This window comes from Helianthus annuus, chromosome 9, assembly GCF_002127325.2.
Source record: "Helianthus annuus cultivar XRQ/B chromosome 9, HanXRQr2.0-SUNRISE, whole genome shotgun sequence".
NCBI lineage: Eukaryota > Viridiplantae > Streptophyta > Magnoliopsida > Asterales > Asteraceae > Helianthus > Helianthus annuus.
In genome coordinates, this window is record NC_035441.2 from 134,012,993 (window position 1) to 134,020,176 (window position 7,184).

Below are 7,184 nucleotides of genomic sequence, written 5' to 3' on the forward strand. Positions count from 1 at the left end.
CGGTACGAGGCCCATCGCTCCGACTGCAGTGGAGGTACCTCAGGAAATAACCCCCCCAACGGCTGCACCTACAAGCAGTTCTTGGACCACAAACCTCGAGAGTTCGACGGCACCGGGGGTGCCTTAGCCTTCGTACGCTGGGTTGAAAAGACAGATTCAGTTTTACGATTAAGCAAATGTGACCACGAACATCAAGTCAAGTACATAACTGGACTATTGTTGGATGAGGCTCTGTCATGGTGGAACCATCAAATTCGAACAATGGGCGAGACCGCTGCGTATGCTATGACGTGGGACGAACTGAAGAGTCTAATGCGTGAAAGATATTGCTCGAGGGCAGAAGTCCAGAGATTGGAGACAGAACTGTGGAACTTGAAAATGGAAGGACCAAAGATAGCGGGGTATGTGCAGAGATTTAATGAATTATCACAAGTTGCCTTACTCCTGGGGACACCAGAGTTTAAGAGAATTGAACAGTTCATAAGAGGATGGGACACCAGAGTTTAAGAGAATTGAACAGTTCATAAGAGGATTGGCACCTCAGATTCTAAGCCTGGTAACAGCATCAAAACCGTCAACGATCACCGAGGCTATCAACATAAGCATAGCACTCACGGAAGAAGCAGTTAGACGAGGAGAGTTTTCCACTGCGGAGGAGAAAAAGGAGACTGCTATAAAGACATCTGGGGATAACAAGAGGAAGCTCGCAAATTTCAAGATGGTTACTCAGGTGAGTAACGAGAAGAAGGCCAAAAAGGGAAAAGATTACAAGGGTATCCTACCTAAGTGCGACAATTGTTTACGTCATCATGTCGGGCGATGCAAATATGGAAATTCTGGTAACTGTGGCAAGGTGGGACATGTCAAGGAAACTTGTTGGCAAAATACTGAACATAGTAATGGGGGCCAAGACGGTAGTGAGGATCACGAAGAGGACAACGACAATAGCAATTGTCAAAGTAGAATGAGCGATAAACAGAAACGTACTCAAGGTTGTTTTAACTGTGGAAGCAAAAAGCATTTCAGAAAATATTGCCCTAAAAACAATCAGGCACACGGATGAAAGCTCCTCACCGAAGCTAGGGAGACACGCCAGGGATTCAAGCATGGAAATCGGTACGTTCCATAGTACCCAACGTTATGCGTCTGTACTTGTCACACCCTGATTTCCACGTGTCTCACCGGTGGGCCCGGTGGGGGATTACCGTGACGATGTTGGCAACAATATAGTCAAACCACACAATTATATAATGCACAGCGGAAGCATAAGATAAATATATAAATTTCAACCTCTGATCGTAATATCAAAATGTATTACAGGGGTTGAATATATCCACAGTGGATCGTAAATAAACATAAAGTATTGTTCCATCAGATACTGCAATCAAGCTTGCGAGACTTATCCCGACGCTAGGGAGCTAATACCAGCCAATTTACGTTTAGGTACCTGCACTTAATCTTTTTGGGGAAAATACGTCAGTTTACACTGGTAAATACATTCAACTGACACATTTGAAAATGTTTATTAAAATTGATTTGAATGCACAAGGCACAAACTCTTTTATAACTTGGGAAAATTCATAATGATCTTGTGAACGTTTTACATGTTCTTTTATGCGTTCAGTAGCCCGGGTCGTGCCGGGTTAAAGATTTATAGACACACCACGTTTGCGTAAAACCGTAGTACAAAAACCAACGGCTACGTCTTTTAATTTAAATGTCGACACTTTATACCGGGTGTACGCCTACACCGGGATGTCGATGGTCGTGGCCATTTCGTAAAATGATGCCAAGGATATCCTGGACAACGGTCATTAAACCCCCCAAAGGCTTATAAGCAACAAAACTGTTTAAATGAGCCGATCATATTTAATCAATTAACCACCTAAACGATGGAATTATATAATGCTCAATCAAGCGGTATTAATATACCGTAACCCAAGCCCATATAGGGGAAATAAGTTAAAGTATTTACCTTTGCAAGTATATTCCTTAATTTAGATCAAGTCACCGATAGCTTTTACTGGGGCTCCTAATCTGGAACGAAGGTTTTAATTAACCTCTTAGAATCCTAACGGTCCTTATATTAGCCGTAGCTTAAACCGGTTGATTCCGATACATAGATATGGTTAATTCGCACGAAAAGGCGAAAACCGAGAATGGAGTATGATTTGGACCCAACAAGTTCAGTGACTTGTTTTATATGGGTTTATAGTTCATACTCTGAATTTTGGGGTTCAAATAATATAATTTGACCCATATCGGCTATTGCACGAAAACTAGTTCCATGAGCCGTACCGTGTGCGCAAATAGGCGAAACGGTTAACCATAAGTGTCCTACGCTTATTTCCTAAGTCAATATGCCTTAAAAGTATTTTGGTATCAGTAGGATACCTTCCGTAATGCCCGTAACGAGTTTAAGTTAATATTATGCCCCGTAGGGACTTTTCGGTCATTTTAAAGACTTTAAAAGAGCTTTTCAGGTTCTACAGGAAATCTGAGTTTCCCGAACAGTTTATAAAGTTTAAAATACTTTATTTATTATTTAAAATCAGTGGCAACTGGAATCGGGTCAAAAGACCTTGTAGAACTCACGTTTTGGTCAAAAAGGGCATATTCGGTATTTACCGAACCGTAGCCATAACCGCAGGTTATGAGCAAGGTAAAAATTATTAAAAATCTTAAAAATTCCCAAAATATTATTTTACCACAGTGGGTAAAAGTTTTGGTGACGAAAACTTGGGTTAGATGGGCGTTATGCTAATTGCGCCGTTAATTACAAAACTTTCTTAAAAGTGCGCCTTTTAGCATAACTCTCATTCTAGACCTCGGATTGACGTGAAACTTTAAGGACATGCTTATAATTTAATAAGCAAGGTTTTGCTCCGTTCACGTGTCCGAAATACTCGTTTTAATTTTAAAAGGCCGTTACGGTCAACTTTTAGGCGAATGACGGAAATACGTAAAAGACTCGGATAACTCATGAACCGACCACAGAGGTTTATATCAACATGTGACCTGGTCCTAAGAGAGTCCTAAGGTATATTTATACCTCACTAAAACGGGTCAGAACCGGAGTCAAAGCAAAAGTCAAACTCTTGCGACTTTCGGCTCCGAACCGGGTTAATATAGCAAACGATCGATTCAAACGAGCGCAAACAAGTTTATTTACTCATTATCATGTTTTATGATTATCAAAACAGGTTTCATAACATATATATTACAGATTATGCATAAATCGCTAAAATAGCTTTCTGTTGACTTTTTAACCGCACGTTTGACTCGACATTTGACATAGTTAGAGTGGTGATCAGGGGGAACCATTTTAGAGGTTTATTACCCACATAAATACCAACTCATAACCACTTTTGATTCGTCATAAGACTGAACCATTACTGATTTATTGTAAAGTCAAACCGTAGTTACGACGGTTTGGTTCTTAGCCATTTACTAAGCAAATGTGGAACCACAAAGGTTGAATTACTTACAGAAGCTTAAGAGAAGACTTAAGAACACAGAGGAATGCTTTAGAGCTCTTGGAATGATCAGATGGGTGATTTTTGAGTGTGATGAACTTATGTTCACAACCTTGCTATTTATAGCCAATGTTAAGGTCCAAGATCATCACAACTCAGCCTATACTGATCATGGATGATGGGCATATGTCCCCTAAGGTGTATGGGTCAAATGTAGGGTGCCCATGCCTCATTTATTGAGGTTTGATCGTTCAAATGGTCCAAAAGGCAAGTAACTACAATAATTCTGCATCTGGGCGTCTAATGCGGCCCGCATGGAGGTTCCATGCGTTTACAATGCGGGCCGCCTGGGATTTAAAGATCAGACGTATAGTTGAGGAGGCTCGCGGCCCGCCTCAACTTAACCCAATATGCAACGCGGGCCGCGTGGGGTTAAGATTTCAGAAATTTTAAATCTTTTGTCATGATTACAGAATCCAGGTAATTAATAACGAAATCTTTCGTAATGATTTACCTGACCTTTCGGGTTTGAAGGGGTAACTTTGCGGTTTGGCCCTCGGTTATTTATCGATAGGGGCCTCGTGTTATTTTCCCGCGTTATAAAGTCCCCGGTTTATTTATAAATTATTCAGAAAGCCTTAGCTTTCATTATTGACGCTTTTAACCCTTCTTATACGAATTTGAGTATAACTCTTTCGTTTTAAGACGGAACTTCGCGGAATTTATACAGTTTATTTTTAGTGAGCGTATCATAGTGTTACGAAGCCTTGGGAACGTTAAAGGGTCACTCAGAGGTAATATTAAACATGTTGACACAGTTAACCCCTGTAGTTCGTAATCTCTCACTTTCTTCCGCGTTTCGCTTCCGTACGTTTTATGATTTATTCGTTTGAAGGTACAAGCGTTTATTTAGGGTTACTTATACAGTATATTTACCCTTGTTGACATTTATAACCCTCGAATTTATATATACTTTCAAGGTTGTCAAAATTAGTCCTTTATTTATTATTGATGCCACGTGTAATCAACTGACACGTGTTAACACATCATTGGACACAAAATTTCGAGGTGTTACATCCTCACCCCCTTAAAATAAATCTCGACCCGAGATTTACTCAAATAAATAGGGGTATTTTTCTTTCATTGTAGCTTCGACTTCCCACGTATATTCAGGACCTCTACGAGCATCCCATTTGACTTTTACAATCGGTACGTGCTTTCTGCGAAGCTTCTTCACCTGTCGATCTTCAATCGACAAAGGTTTTTCTATAAATTTTAAGCTCTCATCTATATGCACATCTGTGTGTGGAATCACCAATGATTCATCGGCGAAGCACTTTTTGAGATTGCAGATGTGGAACACATTGTGAATTCCATTGAGCTCTTCAGGCAAGTTCAACTTATAGGCAACTGATCCGACCCGTTCAATGACCTCAAAAGGTCCTATGTATCTCGGACTCAGTTTGCCTTTCTTGCCGAAACGCATCACCCCCTTCCAGGGTGACACCTTAAGCAACACTTTTTCACCTACGTCGAAGTGAAAATCCTTACGCTTTGGATCAGCGTAGCTCTTCTGCCTATCGCGGGCAGCCTTGAGACGTTCCCGGATCTGGACAATCTTGTCCGTCGTCTGGAAAACAATCTCTGGTCCCGATAATTGGACCTCTCCTATTTTCGCCCAACAAACAGGCGATCTACATTTCCTACCATATAATGCCTCAAAAGGCGCAGCTTTTATGCTGGTGTGGTAGCTATTATTGTAGGAGAATTCGATCAGGGGTAGGTTTTTATCCCAGTTACCACCTAAATCGATCGCACATGCACGAAGCATGTCTTCAAGCGTTTGTATGGTACGCTCACTTTGACCGTCCGTTTGTGGATGGTAAGCCGTACTAAAGTTTAAACGCGTGCCCAAAGATTGCTGGAAACTTTTCCAGAAGTGAGATGTGTATCTAGTATCCCTGTCGGAGATAATAGACACAGGTATGCCGTGTAAGGCTACAATCTTATCAACATAAAGTTGGGCTAACATATCGGAGCTATACGTCTCCTTGATGGGTAGAAAATGAGCTGATTTAGTCAGCCTATCGACTACGACCCATATTGTATCGTTTCCTTTCCTGGTTTTGGGTAACTTGGTTATGAAGTCCATAGTTACGCATTCCCACTTCCACTCGGGAAGTTCAGGCTGTTGTAGCAAGCCAGATGGCTTTTGGTGCTCGGCCTTGACTTGAGCACAAGTCAAGCACTTCGCTACATGGGCGGCTACAGACTTTTTCAAGCCGATCCACCAATAATTTGCCTTTAAGTCTTGGTACATCTTGTCAGCACCAGGATGGACTGAGTATTTGGAACTATGGGCTTCCTGGAGAACAACATCTCGTAGTCCTCCATATATCGGAACCCATATACGTCCGTTCAATCTGAGAATTCCATCCTTGCTAAGAGTCAACTGCTCCTCAGTTACTCCCAGCTTTTCATTAGGATAATTAGCTTCCAACACAGCCTCACGCTGCGCAGCTAATATCCTCTCCATCAAATTATTTTTAACTTCAATGCTCTTGGCATTGATTCGAATGGGTTTTACCCTTTCCTTTCTGCTCAAGGCATCGGCGACTACATTCGCTTTGCCGGGATGGTACCTGATTTCACAGTCATAATCATTCAGGGTTTCCATCCAACGACGCTGTCTCATGTTCAACTCTTTCTGGTTGAACAGGTGCTGGAGGCTTTTGTGATCAGAATAAATCACAAATTTAATACCATAAAGGTAGTGCCTCCACAACTTCAGTGCAAATACAACGGCACCCAACTCCAAATCATGGGTGGTGTAGTTCTTTTCATGCACCTTTAATTGCCTTGAAGCATAGGCAATCACCTTGCCCCTCTGCATAAGCACACACCCCATGCCTGTGTGTGATGCGTCGCAGTAAACCACGAACTCATCAGTGCCTTCTGGTAATGTTAACACAGGTGCGTTGCTTAGCTTCTGCTTCAGTAATTCAAAGGACTCTTGCTGCTTCGGGCCCCAGATGTACTTCTCTTTCTTCTTGGTCAAAGAAGTCAAGGGCGCAGCAATCCTCGAAAAGTTCTCAATAAACCTTCGGTAGTATCCTGCCAATCCCAGGAAACTACGAATTTCGGTAGGCGTCTTTGGCTCTTGCCAGTTCATGACTGCCTCTACCTTAGCGGGATCCACTTGGATACCACGCTCGCTCACAACGTGACCTAAAAATTGAACTTCTCGTAGCCAGAATTCACATTTCGAGAATTTGGCGTAGAGTTTCTCACGCTGTAGTAATTCGAGAATGCATCGGAGGTGCTTCTCGTGGTCAGCTTGGTTCTTGGAATATATAAGGATATCGTCGATGAAGACTATGACGAATTTGTCCAAGTATGGCTTGCAAACGCGATTCATGAGATCCATGAACGCAGCCGGTGCATTTGTGAGCCCAAAAGGCATCACTAGGAACTCGTAATGACCATAGCGAGTCCTAAATGCTGTCTTGTGTACATCTTCATCTCTGACCCTTAGTTGATGATAGCCCGACCTTAAGTCGATTTTTGAGAAGTAGCTTGCTCCTTGCAGCTGATCGAATAGATCATCGATCCTTGGTAAAGGATATCTATTCTTTATGGTAACTTTATTCAGTTCTCTATAGTCGATGCACAACCGCATCGATCCGTCCTTCTTCTTTACAAATAGGA